The 21363-nt window shown below is 37.0% G+C and overlaps 1 protein-coding gene across 16 annotated transcripts in view; it reads right to left on the reverse strand.

Annotated features, from left to right (window-relative positions):
• LOC105476707 (zinc finger CCCH-type containing 12B) overlaps positions 1–21363 on the reverse strand; it is a 433900-nt gene that overhangs the window by 128891 nt on the left and 283646 nt on the right. For 6 of the 16 annotated variants that reach the window (XM_071088671.1, XM_071088668.1, XM_024791214.2 and 3 more), the window contains one exon: positions 2891–2958. The exons of the other annotated variants lie outside the window; for them this stretch is intronic. The gene's annotated coding sequence lies outside the window, so the exon portion shown is untranslated. The remainder of the gene's footprint in view (positions 1–2890; positions 2959–21363) is intronic. 16 annotated transcript variants of the gene reach the window in all.

A 21363-nucleotide genomic window follows, 5' to 3' on the forward strand; every position in this document is an offset into this window, starting at 1 on the left:
GGAGATTAGCCCTTTGTCAGATGACAGGAAGTGAGACAGAATTTGTGATCCAAATATAACCAGGTTAACTGTCTACTAAAACAAACATAAATTAAATTTTTTTCAGAATTTTAAAACTATACTTAATAGTATAATATTGAAAATTTTAAGAATACAACCCTTTGCAATCTACTCATCTGACAAAGGGTTGTATTCTTAAAAATTTCAATATTATACTATTTAGTATAGTTTTTTATTTTTTATTATTATTATACTTTAAGTTCTAGGGTACATGTGCATAACGTGCAGATTTCTTACATATGTATACTTGTGCCATGTTGGTGTGCTGCACCTATCAACTCGTCAGCACCCATCAACTCGTCATTTACATCAGGTATAACTCCCAATGCAATCACTCCCCCCTGCCCCCTCCCCATGATAGGCCCCGGTGTGTGATGTTCCCCTTCCCGAGTTCAAGTGATCTCATTGTTCAGTTCCCACCTATGAGTGAGAACATGCGGTGTTTGGTTTTCTGTTCTTGGGATAGTTTGCTAAGAATGATGGTTTCCAGCTGCATCCATGTCCCTACAAAGGACACAAACTCATCCTTTTTTATGGCTGCATAGTATTCCATGGTGTATATGTGCCACATTTTCTTAATCCAGTCTGTCACTGACAGACATTTGGGTTGATTCCAAGTCTTTGCTATTGTGAATAGTGCCGCAATAAACATACATGTGCATGTGTCTTTATAGCAGCATGATTCATAATCCTTTGGGTATATACCCAGTAATGGGATGGCTGGGTCATATGGTACATCTAGTTCTAGATCCTTGAGGAATCGCCATACTGTTTTCCATAATGGTTGAACTAGTTTACAATCCCACCAACAGTGTAAAAGTGTTCCTATTTCTCCACATCCTCTCCAGCACCTGTTGTTTCCTGACTTTTTAACGATTGCCATTCTAACTGGTGTGAGATGGTATCTCATTGCGGTTTTGATTTGCATTTCTGTGATGGCCAGTGATGATGAGCATTTTTTCATGTGCCTGTTGGCTGTATGAATGTCTTCTTTTGAGAAATGTCTGTTCATATGCTTTGCCCACTTTTTGATGGGGTTGTTTGTTTTTTTCTTGTAAATTTGTTTGAGTTCTTTGTAGGTTCTGGATATTAGCCCTTTGTCAGCTGAGTAGATTGCAAAAATTTTCTCCCATTCTGTAGGTTGCCTGTTCACTCTGATGGTAGTTTCTTTTGCTGTGCAGAAGCTCTTTAGTTTAATGAGATCCCATTTGTCAATTTTGGCTTTTGCTGTCGTTGCTTTTGGTGTTTTGACTTCAAACTATACTACAAGGCTACAGTAACCAAAACAGCATGGTACTGGTACCAAAACAGAGATATAGACCAATGGAACAGAACAGAGTCCTCAGAAATAATACCACACATCTACAGCCATCTGATCTTTGACAAACCTGAGAGAAACAAGAAATGGTGAAAGGATTCCCTATTTAATAAATGGTGCTGGGAAAATTGGCTAGCCATAAGTAGAAAGCTGAAACTGGATCCTTTCCTTACTCCTTATACGAAAATTAATTCAAGATGGATTAGAGACTTAAATGTTAGACCTAATACCATAAAAACCCTAGAGGAAAACCTAGGTAGTACCATTCAGGACATAGGCATAGTATAGTTTTAAAATTCTGAAAAACACTTAATTTGTGTTTGTTTTAGTAGACAGTTAACCTGGTTATATTTGGATCACAAATTCTGTCTCACTTTCTGTGCTTGTTAAGATGTCATTTTTCAAAACCTTTGATAAGCTGTTTGGGCCTGCCCTTTGTAAGTGCGAATCATAGGTTTGTCTGCAACTTAGGCATTAGTTTACATTATAGTTTAGTTCTTAAAGCCTTTGCTATGCTTCTTTGGATATATTATGTGCACCCACAAATTGAAGATGAGCCTGAAGTTGTATAGGGTCACACACAAAATTAAGAGATCAGTTCTTCGGCTCTCTCATCTCCAGAATTTTTCCCAAATTATGTGACTAGCAGGAGGCATTTTCTTGATATTTGACTTAAAAAATAAAATTCTCCCATAATTTTAGACTCCACACTTAAAATAGAAACCATCATTAGGATAATGTAGTAAGAGAAAACACAGAAAAATAATTCTATGGGTTGAATGTTTGTGTCCCCCTCAAAATTCGTGTTAAAAACTTAACAACCAGGCAGGGCATGGTGGCTCATGCTTACAATCCCAGCCCTTTGGGAGGCCAAGATGAGCGAATCACTTGAGATCAAAAGTTGAAGACTAGCCTAGCTAGCATGGTGAAACCCCATCTCTACCAAAAATACAATAATGAGTCAGGTGTGTTTGTACATGCCTTCAGTCCCAGCTGCTCAAGAGGCTGAGGCAGGAGAATCACTTGAACCCAGAGGGCAGAGGTTGCAGTAAGCTGAGATTGCACCATTGCACTCCAGCCTGGGCCACAGAAGGAGACTCTGTCTCAAAAAAAAAAAAAAAAAAAAATTAATGAGCAATGTAAGAGGTGATTAGGTCATGAGGGTGGAGCTCTCATGAGAGGGATAAGTGTCCTTACAAAAGATGTCCCAGAGAGCTGCTTTTCCCTTCCACCAGGTGAGGAGACAGAGTGAAGACATTATTTTAAACTTGGAAATGAGACCTCACTATATACTCAATCTACTGGCACCTTAACCTTGGACATCCCATTCTCCAGAACTGTGAGATATATTTTTGTTCTTTAAAAACTACCTAGTTTTTAGTATTTTCTTATAGCAGCCTGAGAGCTCTAAGACAGATAATAATGGTGATTTCCCATCCTTTGCACAAGAGGGGCACATTTTTATTTTTTATTTTTTGGCTCCTTTATCCAAAGAGATGAGTTTTTCCTCACCGTTTTTGTTGCCTGTGCTGCCAGCACAGAGGTGCAGATTCATTACTGTGGCAGGCATTGGAGAAGGGCTGGAAAAAAAAAAAATAGAGCCTCAGTGATTCCTTTCACAATATCCAACCCACAGAGGTCACTGTTCTCAATGCTCTGACAAGAAAGATGGGTTTCTCCCAGAGGTACTGTCTGTTCCCTTTGTGCAACTCACCATTCCAGTCTGTCTTCAGATTAAATTTATGGGATAGTAGAGGGAGAAAACCAAGAAACCCTCTGCTACTGTATTGGTTGTTCTTCAAGTTTTATTTCACTCTCCAATATGCCAGCTCTTAGTTACTTTTCTTTTTTCTTTTTTAAAATTATACCTTAAGTTCTAGGGTACATGTGCACAATGTGCAGGTTTGTTATATAGGTTTACATATGCCATGTTGGTTTGCTGAACCCATTAATTTGTCATTTACATTAGGTATTTCTCCTAATGCTATCCCTCCCCTTGCCCCCCACCCCATGACAGGCCCTGAGGTGTGATGTTGCCCACCCTGTGTCCAAGTGTTCTCATTGTTCAATTCCCACCTATGAGTGAGAATATGTGGTGTTTGGTTTTCTAATTTTGTGATAGTTTGCTCAGAATGATGGTTTCCAGCTGTATCCATGTCCCTGCAAAGGACATGAACTTATCCTTTTTTATGGCTGCATAGTATTCCATGGTGTATATGTGCCACATTTCCTTAATCCAGTCTGTCATTGACGGACATTTGGGTTGGTTCTAAGTCTTTGCTATTGTGAATAATGCTGCAATAAACATACATGTACATGTGTCTTTATAGTAGCATGATTTATAATCTTTTGGGTATATACCAAGTAATGGAATCACTGGGTCAAATGGTATTTCTGTTCTATATCCTTGAGGAATCACCACACTGTCTTCCACAATGGCTGAACTAGTTTACACTCCCACCAACAGTGTAAGTGTTCCTATTTCTCCGCATCCTCTCCAGCACCTGTTGTTTCCTGACTTTTTAATGATTGCCATTCTAACTTGTGTGAGATGGTATCTCATTGTGGTTTTGAGTTTTATTTCTCTGATGACCAGTGATAATGAGCATTTTTTCATGTGTCTGTTGGCTGTATGAATGTCTTCTTTTGAAAAGTGTCTGTTCATATCCTTTGCCCACTTTTTGATGGGGTTGTTTTTTTCTTGTAAATTTGTTTATGTTCTTTGTAGATTCTGGATAGTAGCCCTTTGTCAGATGGGTGGATTGCAAAATTTTTCTCCCATTGTGCAGGTTGCCTGTTCACTCTGATGGTAGTTTCTTTTGCCATGCAGAAGCTCTTTAGTTTAATTAGATCCCATTTGTCTATTTTGGCTTTTGTTGCCATTGCTTTTGGTGTTTAGTCATGAAGTCCTTGCCCATTCGTATGCCCAGGCATTCCAATGCCCTGAAGGGTATTGTCTAGATTTTCTTCTAGGTTTTTTATGGTTTTAGGTCTTACATTTAAGTCTTTAATTCATCTTGAATTAATTTTTATATAAGGGATCCAGTTTCAGCTTTCTACATATGGCTAGCCAGTTTTCCCAGCACCATTTATTAAATATGGAATCTTTCCCCATTTCTTGTTTTTGTCAGGTTTGTCAAATATCACATGGTTGTAGATATGTGGTGTTATTTCTGAGGCCTCTGTTCAGTTCCATTGCTCTATATATCTGTTTTGGTACAAGTACCATGCTGTTTTGGTTACTGTATCCTTATAGTATAGTTTGAAGTCAGGTAGCATGATGGCTCCAGCTTTGTTCTTTTTGCTTAGGATTGTCTTGGCTATGTGGGCTCCTTTTTGGCTCCATATGAACTTTAAAGTAGTTTTTTTCCAATTCTGTAAAGAAACTCATTGGTAGCTTGATGGGGATGGCATTGAATCTATAAATTACCTTGGGCAGTATGGCCATTTTCATGATATTGAATCTTCCTATCTATGAGCATGGAATGTTCTTCCATCTGTTTGTGTCCTCTTTTATTCCGTTGAGCAGTGGTTTGTAGTTCTCCTTGAAGAGGTCTTTCCCATCCCTTGTAAGTTGGATGCCTAGGTATTTTATTCTCTTTGTGGCAATTGTGAATGCAAGTTCACAAATGATTTGGCTCTCTGTTAGTCCGTTATTGGTGTAAAAGAATGCTTGTGATTTTTGCACATTAATTTTGTATCCTGAGACTTTGCTGAAGTTGCTTATCAGCGTCAGGAGATTTTGGGCTGAGATGATGGGGTTTTCTAAATTATACAATCATGTCATCTGCAAACAGGGACAATTTGACTTCTTCTTTTCCTAAATGAATACACTATTTCTTTCTTTTGTCTGATTGCCCTGGCCAGTGCTTCCAACACTATGTTGAATAGGAGTGGTGAGAGAGGGCATCCCTGTCTTGTGCCAGTTTTCAAAGAGAATGCTTCCAGTTTTTGCCCATTTAGTATGATATTGACTGTGAGTTTGTCATAAATAGCTCTTATTATTTTTAGATACGTTCCATCAATATCTCGTTTATTGAGAGTTTTCAGCATGAAAGCTGCTGAATTTTGTCAAAGGCCTTTTCTGCATCTATTGAGACAATCATGTGGTGTTTGTCGTTGGTTCTGTTTATGCGATGGATTGTGCTCATTGATTTGCTTATGTTGAACCAGGCTTGTGTCCCAGGAATAAAGCCGAGTTGATCGTGGTGGATAAGCTTTTTGATGTGATGCTGGATTCGGTTTGCCAGTATTTTATTGAGGATTTTCCCATCGATGTTCATCAGGGATTTCGATCTATGATTCTCTTTTTTTGTTGTGTGTCTGCTAGGCTTTGGTATCGGAATGATGCTGGCATTATAAAAGGAGTTAGGGAGGATTCCCTCTTTTTCTATTGTTTGGAATAGTTTCAGAAAGAATGGTACCAGCTCCTATTCATACCTCTGGTAGAATTCAGCTGTGAATCCATCTGGTCCTGGACTTTTTTTGAATGGTAAGCTATTAATTATTGACTGAATTTCAGAGCCTGCTGTTGGTCTATTCAGAGATTCAACTTCTTCCTTGTTTAGTCTTGGGAAGGTGTATGCATCCAGAAATTTATCCACTTCTTCTTTTTCTAGTTTATTTGCATAGAGGTGTTTATAGTATTCTCTGATGGTAGTTTGTATTTCCGTGGGATCGGTGGTGATATCCCCTTTATCAGTTTTTATTGTGTCTATTTGATTCTTCTCTCTTTTCTTCTTTATTAGTTTTGCTAGCAGTCTATCAATTTTGTTGATCTTTTCAAAAAACCAGCTCCTGGATTCATTTTTTTTTTTTTGAAGGGCTTTTTGTGTTTCTATCTCCTTCAGTTCTGCTCTGATCTTTGTTATTTCTTGCCTTCTGCTAGCTTTTGAATTTGTTTGCTCTTGCTTCTCTAGTTCTTTTAATTGTGATGTTAGGGTGTCAATTTTAGATCTTTTCTGCTTCTCTTGTGGGCATTTAGTGCTATAAATTTCCCTCTACACACTGCTTTAAACATGTCTCAGAGATTCTGGTACGTTTTGTGTTTGTTCTCATTGGTTTCAAAGAACATCTTTATTTCTGTCTTCATTTTGTTATTTACCCAGTAGTCATTCAGGAGTAGGTTGTTCAGTTTCCATGTAGCTGTGCAGTTTTGAAAGTTAGTTTCTTAATCCTAAGTTCTAATTTGATTGCACTGTGGTCTCAGAGACAGTTTGTTGTGATTTCTGTTCTTTTGCATTTGCTGAGGAGTGCTTTACTTCCAAAGATATAGTCAATTTTGGAATAAGTGTGTTGTGGTGCTGAGAAGAATTTATATTCTGTTGATTTGGGGTGGAGAGTTGTGTAGATGTCTATTAGGTCCACTTGATGCAGTGCCGAGTTCAGGTCCTGGATATCCTTGTTAACTTTGTTTCTCATTTATCTGTCTAATATTTACAAAGGGTTAAAGTCTCCCATTATTATTGTGTGGGAGTCTAAGTCTCTTTGTAGGTCTCTAAGGAGTTGCTTTATGAATCTGGGTGTTCCTGAATTGGTTGCATATATACTTAGGATAGTTAGCTCTTCTTGTTGAATTGATCCCTTTACCATTATGTAATGGTCTTCTTTGTCTCTTTTGATCTTTGTTGGTTTAAAGTCCGTTTTATCAGACCCCAGGTTTGCAACTGCTGCTTTGTTTTGCTTTCCATTGGCTTGGTAGATCTTCCTCCATCCTTTATTTTTAGCCTATGTGTTTCTCTGCACATATTTTTATGGTTTTGAGGGTTCCTTTTGGAGTTATTTTCTAATTTTATTCCAATGTGGTCTGAGAGAGTAGTTAATATAATTTTGATTTTCTTAAATTTACTGAGACTTGTTTTTTGGCCTATCATATGGTCTGTTTTGGAGAATGTTCCATGTACTGATGTAGAAACATGTATCTTGTACTACAGGTGTTCTTATGAGGAATTTCCACAGTGTTTGTGTCACTAAAAATGTGTTTACTTTACACTTGTTTTTGAAGAATATTTTTTGCTGAATATAATAAACTTAACATGGCAGTTTTGCTTTATTTTAGTGTTTTATTAAAGGTTGCATTCCATTGTCTGTTGGCTTTCACTATTTCTTACAAGAAATCAAAGTAAAGTTTTATCTTTGTCCCATACAGAAATGTGTTTTCTTTCTGGTGACAACTTTAAATATTTGTCTTTATCACTGATTCCAACAATTTGCTTATGCCGTGCTTCAGCGAGTGGCTTTCTTTGTGTATTCTACTACAGGTTTGTTGAGTTTCTTGATTCTGTGAACAATAATTTATTCAAAAAAATCTTTACCCTGTTTTGGAATACACATACATATTAGACTACTTGATACTGTCTCTCAGATAATTAAGGGTCTCGTCATTTTTTCCCCAGGATCATTTTCTTCTGCAATTTATTGTGCATAATTTGTTTTCCTATGTTTCCAATTAACTTGTTGTTTATTTTCACTAATAGGCTGTAAAACTCTTCAAGACTTTTTTGATTTCTCATATTGTATTTCTTAGTTTCAAAAGTCCCACTAGGTTCCTTTTCCATTGCTCATTTATCTGTACATAATGTTTATATTTTACCTTATATCCTAGATTATACTTAAATTCAATGTTTTAAAGGATTCAGTAATTCTAAACCTTAGGCATTTGAGGGTGCTTTTCTCTTGACTGATTTTTATTCTAATTCGTGGACACATATCTCTGCTTTTTTAGTTATAGTAAGTTTTGACTGGATACTAGACACTGTATTGACATTGTTGAATATCTGGATATTGCTATTACTTTAAAGACTGTCAAAACTCTAAACACCTTTACTAAGTTGTAAGTACATACCAATAAACTAAACATTTGAACTCTACAATTTTATAAGTTTTCACATACGCGTATGCCTAGAATACTATCACCACAATCAAGAAGATGAGTATATCTACTATCATTAACAGTTTTCTCATGCTTTGATATAGTTAATTCTTGCAGCCTCTCACCATACCCACTTACCTGCTTTCTGTCATGGCAGATTAGTTTGCATTTTCTATAATTTCATATAAATAAAATCACACAAAATATTCTAATTTGTCACACTCTTTCACTCAGCGTAACTACTTGAGATTTATCCAATTTGTGGCATGTATCAATGGTAATTCTTTTTTATTGCTGAGTGGTATTCTACTGAAGGAATATACAACACCTTTCTTATTCACTCACCTGTTAATAGACTTTTAGGTTATTTTCCTTTTTAGAGCTGCTATAAATATGTGTATAACAATCTTTGTATGCACCTATGATTTCATTTATCTTGGTTAAATATCTAAGTGCAGGGGCCTTTGAAAACAGTATGCTAAGAATAGATAGGGCTCAAGGACAGTATCTCCAATTGAACTTTTAATGAACTCCCGTAGGCGCCAAGAAGGCGGGCAAATAAGGAAGAACATAGAAACAAAGAACTGAGTAGAAGGTTGCATCTGGGAAAAGAGTTTGTTTTGCACTGTGTCCTTTCTGCTGACGTGGGGCTTATGGAGTATAAATAAAGAGAGGCGGAGGCTCTGAGTGCGGCCGCCATGTCCTCTGTTTGTCTTTGTCTTTTGTGTCCTTTCATTCTCCACCACCCCCGGCATGGACCCCAATATCTAAGAGTGGGCGGGGTGCAGTGGCCCATGCCTGTAATCCTAGCACTTTGGGAGGTCGAGGCGGGTGGATTGCCTGAGCTCAGGAGTTTGAGACCAGCCTGGGCAACACAGTGCAACCCCATCTCTATTAAAACACACAAAAAAATTAGCCGGCCTTGTCAGCGTGTGCCTGTAGTCCCAGCTACTCGGGAGGCTGAAGCAGGAGAATTGCTAGAACCCGGGAGGCAGAGGTTGCAGTGTGCCGAAATCGCACCACTGCACTCCAGACTGGACAACAAAGCGAGACTCCATCTCTAAGAAAAAAAAATACATAAATAAATCTAAGAGTGGAATGGCTGAATCTATATCAGTGTACATTTAACATTTTAGTAATGCCAAACTTTTCCCCAAAATGTTGGACAATTTACAATCCCACTAACAGTGTATGAGAGCTCTAGTTGTTCCATAACCTAGTCAACATTTCTTATAATCAACTTTAAAAAAATATATTTGTAACAAAAAGTTCATTTCTGTTGATGGATTTTCAATTAACACAGGCAAAAGAAAATCAGAACTGCATGCAGAAAATTACTTTTTTCCTTATGCTACATCTGTAGGCATTTGATTTTTATCATGATAGAGAAGGTATGAGTTCTTATATTGCTTGGCACAGTAGAAATAGAAGAAATAAATAAATATAGCAAAAGGTCATTTCTCAGTGATTTCTATGTATGTTTTTTACTGGCAGTAAAAACAGCACTTGGGTAAATCAGACAACAGTAGATTTAGAAATAATATTGGAAGCTATCTAGCCCAACATCCACCATTTACAGAAGAGAAAATAGAGATTTGGTTAAATGACTCATGCAGTTATAGTGTTCTTGCCATTATAACACACTGTCCCTTTAATCCACGAAAATGAGAGATATCGCCCATTTATTAACCCACTGAGTATGAGGTACAATTTTGAAGGGCACTGAGGAGTTCCTCCAGAAACTCAAAATCCAACTGGGAAAATGAACATTTAAATAATGAATAATAACATAACAAATTTCTTATAGACACAAACTGCAAAGAAAACACAATAGGAGTAATGAATGATTCAAAGGATCAAAAGAAAGAATGAGGAAAGGAAAAAGAAGGGTGGGAGTTTCTCAGGCAGAGAAAGGGAGAAAGGCTTTCTAGATAAGAAAATACACAGGAAAAGGTACTGCATGGGAAACCTTGATAGTGTTACCAAATAACTAACGATCACAAGGGATACTTTAGTCTAATAGATCTTTATCTTTTAAAGAGTCTGATTTCCAACACTAAATAAATATAAAACCACTATTTGCTTAGTTTCAACTTCCTATGCTACCTCCAATATATTAAGTAAATGGTAATATCTTCTTCTTTTTTAATGTTGCAGATTGGGAAAGGATTGTGGAGTGAGACAGACCTGGAGTTCAATCCCTGCTCTGTTTAATATTTTATGGAGTTTAGTGATTAAGTTTTAGTTCCCCATTTCTCTGAGATTTAAAGTTTAACTAAATAGTACTTAATCCCTAGGGTTATTACGTATTTCAGAACTTAAAGTATAATCAACTTTTTAAAGCTAAGACAGTGTAATAGATGTGTGGTGATATGTCATTGTGACTTTAATTGAATTTCTTTAATCAGAAATAATATTTATCATTGTTTCTTGTGTTTATTTGCCATCTCCATATCTTCATTGATAAAATACCTGTTCAAAGCTTGTGTCCATTATTTATTTGTTTTTTTATTACTTCTTATTGAGATTAAAACATTTATTACACTTGTACAATGTAAATATTTTCTCCAAGTCTATAGCTTGTCTTTACAATATTTTAAAAATGTCTTTCAAATAGCAGAAAAATTTTTATGAACTCCAATTTATTTATTATTTTTCTTTATTGATCATTCTATGGTGTCACACCTAATACATTTTTGTCTGACCCTATAACACAAAAATTATTCCCCATTTTTTTCTTCTAAAAGTGTACTTTTTAATTTTTGGTTTTACATTTAGGTTTATGACTGGGTTTGATTTAATTATTGTACACTGTGAGATATGTGTAAATGTTCTTTTTTTTTGCCTATGGTTACTCAATTATTCTACCACCATTAGTTAAAGAAACTATACTTTCTCCATGAAATTTCAGGTTTGGTTGAAAATTGATATGTATGTATATAAGCCTATTTCTGAATTCAGTATGTTCTTCCTTTGATTTATTCATCTATATTGTCATTACCACACTGTCTTAAGTTAGATTTCTAATCTTGATATTGTAAGTCCTATAACTTTACACTATTTTCCACATAACGTTTTGGCACCACTAGATATTTTGTAATTTCAAATGAGGTTTAAAATTGGTTTGTGAATTTCTTTTTAAAAACCTGTTTGAAAGTTTGAGATTGCATTCAATCTATATCTCAATTTGGGTAAAGCTGACACTTTAACAAAATTGAGTCTTCTGATCCAAGAGTATTGTAGATCTGTCTATTTTACGTGGTCTTCTTTACTTACTGTCAGCAATGTTTCACAATTCTCAGTGTACAGGTCTCGCACATTTTTTAATCAGGTTCATCTCTATGTATTTGGTAATTTTTATACTATTATAAACAGTATTGACTTTTAAAATTCTCAAGGTTTATTGCTGGTATGTAGAAATATGTTTGATTTTTGTAAATTTACTTAGGGTCCTTCAAACTTTCATGTTTGATTGTACTGACTAGAAGTTACAGCACAATGTTAAATAAAAGTGTTCAAGTGGAATTCTTATTTTGTTGCAGACCTAAGTAGGAGAGCATGCAGTCTTCCAACATTAAGTTTTATACTAGCTATATAATTTTGAAAGAAGGCAAAGAAAGTTTCCTTCTATGCCTAGATTATTGAGATATTTTATTAAAAATGGATGATGGATTTTGTCAAATGCATTGTCTGCATCTATTGGAATGATCACATGATTTTTCTTTAACCTGTTAATATAGCAAATAACTCTTTTTGATGTGCTGCTGAATCTGGTTTGCCACTATTTTATGGAGGATTTTTGCATCGATGTTCATCAGGGATATTGGTCTAAAATTCTCTTTTTTTGTTGTGTCTCTGCCAGGCTTTGGTATCAGGATGATGTTGGCCTCATAAAATGAGTTAGGGAGGATTCCCTCTTTCTCTATTGATTGGAATAGTTTCAGAAGGAATAGTACCAGCTCCTCCTTGTACCTCTGGTAGAATTCAGCTGTGAATCCATCTGGTCCTGGACTTTTTTTGGTTGGTAGGCTATTAATTATTGCCTCAATTTCAGGGCCTGCTATTGGTCTATTCAGGGATTCAACTTCTTCCTGGTTTAGTCTTGGAAGAGTGTAAGTGTCCAGGAAATTATCCATTTCTTCTAGATTTTCTAGTTTATTTGTGTAGAGGTGTTTATAGTATTCTCTGATGGTAGTTTGTATTTCTGTGGGGTCGGTGGTGATATCCCCTTTATCATTTTTTATTGCGTGGATTTGATTCTTCTCTCTTTTCTTCTTTATTAGTCTTGCTAGCGGTCTGTCAATTTTGTTGATCTTTTCAAAAAACCAGCTCCTGGATTCATTGATTTTTTGGAGGGTTTTTTGTGTCTCTATCTCCTTCAGTTCTGCTCTGATCTTAGTTATTTCTTGCCTTCTGCTAGCTTTTGAATGCGTTTGCTCTTGCTTCTCTAGTTCTTTTAATTGTGATGTTAGAGTGTCAATTTTAGATCTTTCCTGCTTTCTCTTGTGGGCATTTAGTGCTATAAATTTCCCTCTACACACTGCTTTAAATGTGTCCCAGAGATTCTGGTATGTTGTCTCTTTGTTCTCATTGGTTTCAAAGAACATCTTTATTTCTGCCTTCATTTCGTTATGTACCCAGTAGTCATTCAGGAGCAGGTTGTTCAGTTTCCATGTAGTTGAGCGGTTTTGATTGAGTTTCTTAGTCCTGAGTTCTAGTTTGATTGCACTGTGGTCTGAGAGACAGTTTGTTATAATTTCTGTTCTTGTACATTTGCTGAGGAGTGCTTTACTTCCAATTATGTGGTCAATTTTGGAATAAGTGTGATGTGGTGCTGAGAAGAATGTATATTCTGTTGATTTGGAGTGGAGAGTTCTATAGATGTCTATTAGGTCTGCTTGCTGCAGAGCTGAGTTCAATTCCTGGATATCCTTGTTAACTTTCTGTCTCGTTGATCTGTCTAATGTTGACAGTGGAGTGTTGAAGTCTCCCATTATTATTGTATGGGAGTCTAAGTCTCTTTGTAAGTCTCTAAGGACTTGCTTGATGAATCTGGGTGCTCCTGTATTGGGTGCATATATATTTAGGACAGTTAGCTCTTCCTGTTGAATTGATCCCTTTACCTTTATGTAATGGCCTTCTTTGTCTCTTTTGATCTTTGATGGTTTAAAGTCTGTTTTATCAGAGACTAGGATTGCAACCCCTGCTTTTTTTTGTTCTCCATTTGCTTGGTAAATCTTCCTCCATCCCTTTATTTTGAGCCTATATATGTCTCTGCGTGTGAGATGGGTCTCCTGAATACAGCAGACTGATGGGTCTTGACTCTTTATCCAGTTTGCCAGTCTGTGTCTTTTAATTGTAGCATTTAGTCCATTTACATTTAAGGTTAAGATTGTTATGTGTGAACTTGATCCTGCCATTATGATATTAACTGGTTATTTTGCTCGTTAGTTGATGCAGTTTCTTCCTAGCCTAAATGGTCTTGACATTTTGGCATGTTTTTGCAATGGCTGGTACCGGTTGTTCCTTTCCATGTTTAGTGCTTCCTTCAGGGTCTCTTGTAAGGCAGGCCTAGTGGTGACAAAATCTCTAAGCATTTGCTTATCTGTAAAGGATTTTATTTCTCCTTCACTTATGAAACTTAGTTTGGCTGGATATGAAATTCTGGGTTGAAAATTCTTTTCTTTAAGAATGTGGAATATTGGCCCCCACTCTCTTCTGGCTTTCTAGAGTTTCTGCCGAGAGATCTGCTGTTAGTCTGATGGGCTTCCCTTTGTAGGTAACCCGACCTTTCTCTCTGGCTGCCCTTAAGATTTTTTCCTTCATTTCAACTTTGGTGAATCTGGCAATTATGTGTCTTCGAGTTGCTCTTCTCGAGGAGTATCTTTGTGGTATTCTCTGTATTTCCTGGATTTGAATGTTGGCCTGCCCTACTAGGTTGGGGAAGTTCTCCTGGATGATATCCTGAAGAGTGTTTTCCAACTTGGTGCCATTTTCCCCCTCACTTTCAGGCACCCCAATCAGACGTCGATTTGTTCTTTTTATGTAATCCCAAAAAGCTTATACAACATGATCAAGTGGGCTTTATCCCTGGGATGCAAGGCTGGTTCAACATTCTCAAATCAATAAACATAATCCAGCATATAAACAGAACCAAAGACAAGAACCACATGATTATCTCAATAGATGCAGAAAAGGCTTTTGACAAAATTCAACAGCCCTTCATGCTAAAAACACTCAACAAATTCGGTATTGATGGAACGTACCTCAAAATAATAAGAGCTATTTATGACAAACCCACAGCCAATATCATACTGAATGGGCAAAAACTGGAAGCATTCCCTTTGAAAACTGGCACAAGACAGGGATGCCCTCTCTCACCACTCCTATTCAACATAGTGTTGGTAGTTCTGGCTAGGGCAATCAGGCAAGAGAAAGAAATCAAGGGTATTCAGTTAGGAAAAGAAGAAGTCAAATTGTCCCTGTTTGCAGATGACATGATTGTATATTTAGAAAACCCCATTGTCTCAGCCCAAAATCTCCTTAAGCTGATAAGCAACTTTAGCAAAGTCTCAGGATACAAAATTAATCTGCAAAAATCACAAGCATTCTTATACACCAGTAACGGACAAACAGAGAGCCAAATCATGAATGAACTTCCATTCACAATTGCTTCAAAGAGAATCAAATACCTAGGAATCCAACTTACAAGGGATGTAAAGGACCTCTTCAAGGAGAACTACAAACCACTGCTCAGTGAAATCAAAGAGGACACAAACAAATGGAAGAACATACCATGCTCATGGATAGGAAGAATCAATATCGTGAAAATGGCCATACTGCCCAAGATTATTTATAGATTCAATGCCATCCCCATCAAGCTACCAATGAGTTTCTTCACGGAATTGGAAAAAACTGCTTTAAAGTTCATATGGAACCAAAAAAGAGCCTGCATTGCCAAGACAATCCTAAGTCAAAAGAACAAAGCTGGAGGCATCACGCTACCTGACTTCAAACTATACTACAAGGCTACAGTAACCAAAACAGCATGGTACTTGTACCAAAACAGAGATATAGACCCATGGAACAGAACAGAGTCCTCTGAAATAATACCACACATCTACAGCCATCTGATCTTTGACAAACCTGAGAGAAACAAGAAATGGGGAAAGGATTCCCTATTTAATAAATGGTGCTGGGAAAATTGGCTAGCCATAAGTAGAAAGCTGAAACTGGATCCTTTCCTTACTCCTTATACGAAAATTAATTCAAGATGGATTAGAGACTTAAATGTTAGACCTAATACCATAAAAACCCTAGAGGAAAACCTAGGTAGTACCATTCAGGACATAGGCATGGGCAAAGACTTCATGTCTAAAACAGCAAAAGCAACGGTAGCAAAAGCCAAAATTGACAAGTGGGATCTAATTAAACTAAAGAGCTTCTGCACAGCAAAAGAAACTACCATCAGAGTGAACAGGCAACCTACAGAATGGGAGTTATACCTGATGTAAATGACGAGTTGATGGGTGCTGACGAGTTGATGGGTGCAGCACAGCAACATGGCACAAGTATACATATGTAACAAACCTGCACGTTATGCACATGTACCCTAGAACTTAAAGTATGATAATAATAATAAATTAATTAAAAAAATAAAAAAATAAAAAGTAAAAAAAAGAAATAGTAGATCTACTTTCAGTCCCTGACTAAATCTCCATACAACTTTCCATAGTGGTTGTACTAGTTTACATTCCCACTAGTAGTGTAAAATTGTTGCTTTTTCACCATATCCACACCAACATGTATTATATTTTTATTTTTATTATGGCATTCTTGAAGGAGTAAGGAGGTATTGCATTGTGGTTTTGATTTGCATTTTCCTGATCAACAGTGATGTTGAGCATTGTTTTAAATATGTTTGCTGGTCATTTGTATATATTCTTTCGAGAATTGTCTATACATGTCCTTAGCCCACTTTTTGATGAGATGGCTTTTTTTTCTTTTTTTCTTGTTGATTTGTTTGGGTTTCTTGTAGATTCTGGATATTAGACCTTTGTCAGATGCATGGTTCACAGAGTTTTTCTCCTATTCTGTAGGTTGTCTGTTTACTCTGCTGGTTATTTCTTTCACTGTGTAGAAGCTTTTTAGTTTAATTTAAAAAGTAGCAGGGGAGTGAAGGTTTGGTTGTAATTTTGTTTAGCTCGGTACTTTTGTGTTTGTTGGCCTTTGGTGGTCTTGTGTTGGTTTAGCCAGGAGATGATGCTTTCAAGACAGCATCAGCTGCGGTAGTATGGGGGGATACAAGCTTGCCCTAGGATTAACTGGATAAGTACTCAGATTCCTCCTGTGATGGGCAGGTCCATAGTCTTCCCAAGAGATATGTCATTTATCTTTGGCTACCAGGGTGGGTAGACAAAGACCACCAGGTGGGGGCAGGGTTAGGCTATCTGAGTTCAGACTCTCCTTGGGCCAGGTTTGCTTTAGCTGCTGTGGGGGCTAGGGGTCTTTTTCTCAGGCTGATAAAATTGCTTTCCCAGAAGGATTATGACTGTCTCTGTTATGTCATAGAGGTCATCAGATGAGTGGGAGAAAGCCAGAAGAGGCCTCACCCAGCTCCCACACAGCCCAAAAGGCAAGTCTTACTCCCACCCTGCCCCCTCAACAGCACCAAGTTTATATCCAGGCAGCTGGTGAACAGAAAGCAAGCAGGGCTTTCAGGTTTCTTGACTGCCCTCCTGCTGTGGTTTCTCTGCTGGTATCTGCACTCCCCATTCACCCTTCCCCCAAATTCTCTCCAGGAAACTTCACGTTCAGTTGAAATTGTTACGAAGTTCATCTGGAAGTTTCCTTCTCCCTGTGCTCTTTCTCCAATTCTATTGGCAGCCCTACTCAAACACCCCTGTGAGACAAACTCAGGAATTACTTCCCTGGGGATCAATAGTGCCCACAGGGCTTATCCTGCTGCTTCCCTCTACCCCTATATTTCACTTGGCTCTCTAAATTCATCTCAGCTCTATGTAAGGTGAAATCCTTCTCCCATAATCTGGAACCTCAGGTTCCCCAGTAAGGATGTGTGTTTGGGAGTAGACGTTCCCCCTCTCACACTTTGGGCACTTACAGTTTTTTAGCTATCTCACAGAGCCTCTAGCAGCAAGCCGTTTTCTTCAAAGGGTCTGTGGATTCTCTCAGCTTTCCTGGTATGTTCCCGACGTAGTTCTTGGAGGAAAATTTCATACTGTGAGTCTCCACACACTGCTCTGTCTATCTGAGCGGAAGGTGCAATTTAGTCCTGCCTGTTAGTTGCCATTTTTCTCCTAACATCTAATTTAAATGCAGAATTTGAGCTCTAAAACCTAGGGCATTCCATCTTTGATGCTTATATTATTATTGGCCAGTTCAGGAACCTCCCCTCGTTCTGGCCATTCAGGCTTTCCAGTTCCTTTGTAATCTCACATTAATGACTTTTGAATGTTAAATCAGCCTTGCATGCCTGGAATAAATACCACTTACTTGTACTGAATAATTATTTTTATATATAGTTGGACACCATCTGCTAATATTCTGTTGATAATTTTTACATCTGTTTATCAGAGATATTGGTCAGTAGTTTTCCTTTATTGTGTTTTCCTGTGTTGTAGGCCTTATAGTAATGATAGTCTCACAAAATGAATTAAAAAGTATTCCTTTTTCTTGCAAAATCTAAAAAGCACTGTAGAGAATTCATACAATTTCTTCCTTAAATGTTTGAGAATTCACCAGTCAATCCTTCTGAACTTCATGCTTTCTATTTTGAAAAGTCATTATGTAGTTCCTGACTGTATATCACTATTCATTTATAGTCACCTGTTGGTATGGTTAGGCTTTGTGTCCCCACCCAAATCTCATCTTGAATTGTAATCCCCATAATCCCCATTATCCCTACGTGTCAAGGGAGAGACCAGGGAGAGGTAATTGAATCATGGGTGCAGCTTCCACCATGCTATTCTTGTGATAGTGAGCGAGTTCTCATGAGATGTGATGGCTTTATAAGGGGTTATTCCCCATTTGCTTGGCACATCTCTTTCCTGCTGCCTTGTGAAGAAGGTGCCTTGCTTTCCCTTTGCCGTCCACCATGATTGTAAGTTTTCTGAGGTTTCTGCAGCTATGTTGAACTGTGAGTCAAATAAACCTCTTCCTTTTATAAATTACCCAGTCTCAGGCAGTTCTTTATAGCAGTATGAAAACTGACTAATACACCTGTCAAAAAAATCTTAGTTTATTTCTATATTTTGGCTATTATGAATGAACAATAAGCATAGGAGTGCACATTTCTCTGTGAGGTCCTGATTTCATTTCCTTTGGGTATATACCCAGAAGAAGAATTTCTGGTCATATGGTAGTTCCATGTTTAACATATTGAGGAACCTCCATACTATATTCCATAATGGCTTGAATTTAATTTGCTAATCTTTTCCTAGTATCCTCTGGTAGAAGCAGCTCAGATCCTCAATTTTAGATCTTTATTGTTGTATAATATATGCATTCAATGCTATGAATTTCCCTCTAATCACTTCTTTCACTGCATCCCACAAATTTTAATAATTAGTATTTTCATTTTTGTCTAGTTAAAATTATTTTTAAAATTCTCTTGATGGGATTTTTTTTCTTGGTAATTTGTTTGAATTCCTTGTAGATTCTGGATATTAGTCCTTTGTCAGATACATAGGTTGTGAAGATTTTCTCTTACTCTGTGGGTTGTCTGTTTCCTCTGCTTATTGTTTCTTTTGCTGTGCAGAAGCTTTTTAGTTTAATTAAGTCCCACCTAGTTATCTTTGTTTTTGTTACAATTGCTTTTGGGTTTTGGTCATGAAGTCTTTGCCTAAGCCAATGTCTAGAAGAGTTTTTCCCATGTCATCTTCCATAATTCTTATGGTTCCTGGTCTTAGAAGATTTAAATCTTTGATCCATCTCGAAGTGAATAAGGTGAGAGATGATTATCAAGTTTCATTCTTCTATATGTGGCTTGCCAATTATCCCAGCGCCCTTTGCTGAATAGGGTGTCCTTTCCCCAGTTTATTTTGTTTGCTTTGTTGCAGATCAGTTGGCTGTAAGTATTTGGGTTTATTTCTAGGTTCTCTATTCTGTGCCATTGGTCTATGAGCCTATTTTTATGCCAGTACCATGCTGCTTTGGTGACTTATAGCCTTATAGTACCGTTTGAAGTCAGGTAATGTGATGCCTCCAGATTTGTTCATTTTGTTTAGTCTTGCTTTGGATTTGTGGGGAATTTTTTGGTTCCATGTAAATTTTAGGATAATTTTTTTCTAGTTCTGTGAGGAATGATGGTGGTATTTTGATGAGAACTGCATTAAATTTGTAGATTTCTTTTGGCAGTATGGTCATTTTCACAATATTGATTCTAGCCATCCATGAGCATGGGATGTGTTTCTATTTGTATCATCTATAATTCTTTCAGCAGTGTTTTGCAGTTTTCCTTGTAGAGGTCTTTCACCTCTTTGGTTAGGTATATTCCTAAATATTTTATTTTGCAGCTATTGTAAAAGGAGTTGAGTTCTGGATTTGATTCCTCTTGGTTGCTGTTGGTGTATAGCAATGCTACTGATCCATGTACATTCATTTTGTATCCTGAAAATTTACTGAATTCATTTATGAGTTCTACAAGCTTTTTGGATGAGTCTTTATGGTTTTCTAAAGATATGATTATATTATTGGCGAACAGTAACAGATTGACTTTCTCTTTACTGATTTAGATGATCCTGATTTCTACCTCTTGTCTGATTGCTCTGGCTAGGACTTCCAGTACTATGTTGAATAGAAGAGGTGAAAGTGGGAATCCTTGTCTTGTTCCAGTTCTCAGGTGAAATGCTTTCAACTTTTTCCCATGCTGTATAATGTTGGCCCTTTGTTTGTCATAGATGGCTTTTATTACCTTAACATATGTCCCTTCTATGACGATATTGCTGAGGGTTTTGCTCATAAACAGTTGTTATATTTTGTCTGCTTTTTCTGCAGCTATTGAGGCAATCACATACTTTTTGTTTTTAATAATGTTTATGTGGTGTATCACATTTATTCACCTGTATATGTTAAATAATTCCTGGATCTCTGGTATGAAACCCACTTGTTCATGGTAGATTATCTTTTTGATATGCTGTTGGATTCAGTTAGCTAATATTTTGTTGAGACTTTCTACATCTATCTTCATCAGGGATATTGGTCTGTATTTTCCTTTTTTTGTTATGTCCTTCCCTGGTTTTGGTATTAGGGTGATACCGACCTCGTAGAATGATTTAGGGAGGATTCTCTCTTTCTTTATCTTTTGAAATAGTGTCAATAGAATTGCTACCAATTTTCCTTTGAATGTCTGATAGAATTCAGCTGTGAATTTGTCTGGTCCTGGACTGTGTGTGTGTCTGATTATTATTATTATTATTATTATTATTTCAATAAGCTTTTTGGGAACAGATGGTGTTACATTACACGAATAGTTTTTTAGTGGTAAGTTTTGAGATTTTGGTGCACCCATCACCTGACTAGTGTATACTGTAGCCAATGTGTAGTCTTTTATCCCTCGTCAATCTCTGCCCTTTCCCCAAGTCCCCAAATTCCAATGTATCCTTCTTATGTCTTTGCTTCTCATAGCTTAGTTCCCACATCTGCGTGAGAACATAAGATATCTGGTTTTCCATTCCTGAGTTACTTCACTTCAAATAAGAGTCGCCAATTCTATACAGGTTGCTGCAAATGCCATTATTTCATTCATTTTTATACCTGAGCAGTATTCCACGGTATACATACACCACATTTATTGACTGATGGGCAATAGAGCTGGCTCCCTATTTTTGTAATTGCAAATTGTGCTGCTATAAACATGCATGTGCAGGTATCTTTTTCGTATAATGACTTCTTTTTCTCTGGGAAGATAACTAGTAGTAGGATTGCTGGATTAAACAATAGATGTACTTTTAGTTCTTTAAAGGATCTCCACACCCTTTCTGGATATATTTTTGTTGGCATTTTTTTTTATTACTGTTTCAATCTTGCTACTTCTTGTTGGTCTGTTCAGAGATTTATTTCTTCCTGGTTTAATACAGGAGGGTTGTTTATTTCC

Source organism: Macaca nemestrina, chromosome X (genome assembly GCF_043159975.1).
Source record: "Macaca nemestrina isolate mMacNem1 chromosome X, mMacNem.hap1, whole genome shotgun sequence".
Taxonomy (NCBI): domain Eukaryota; kingdom Metazoa; phylum Chordata; class Mammalia; order Primates; family Cercopithecidae; genus Macaca; species Macaca nemestrina.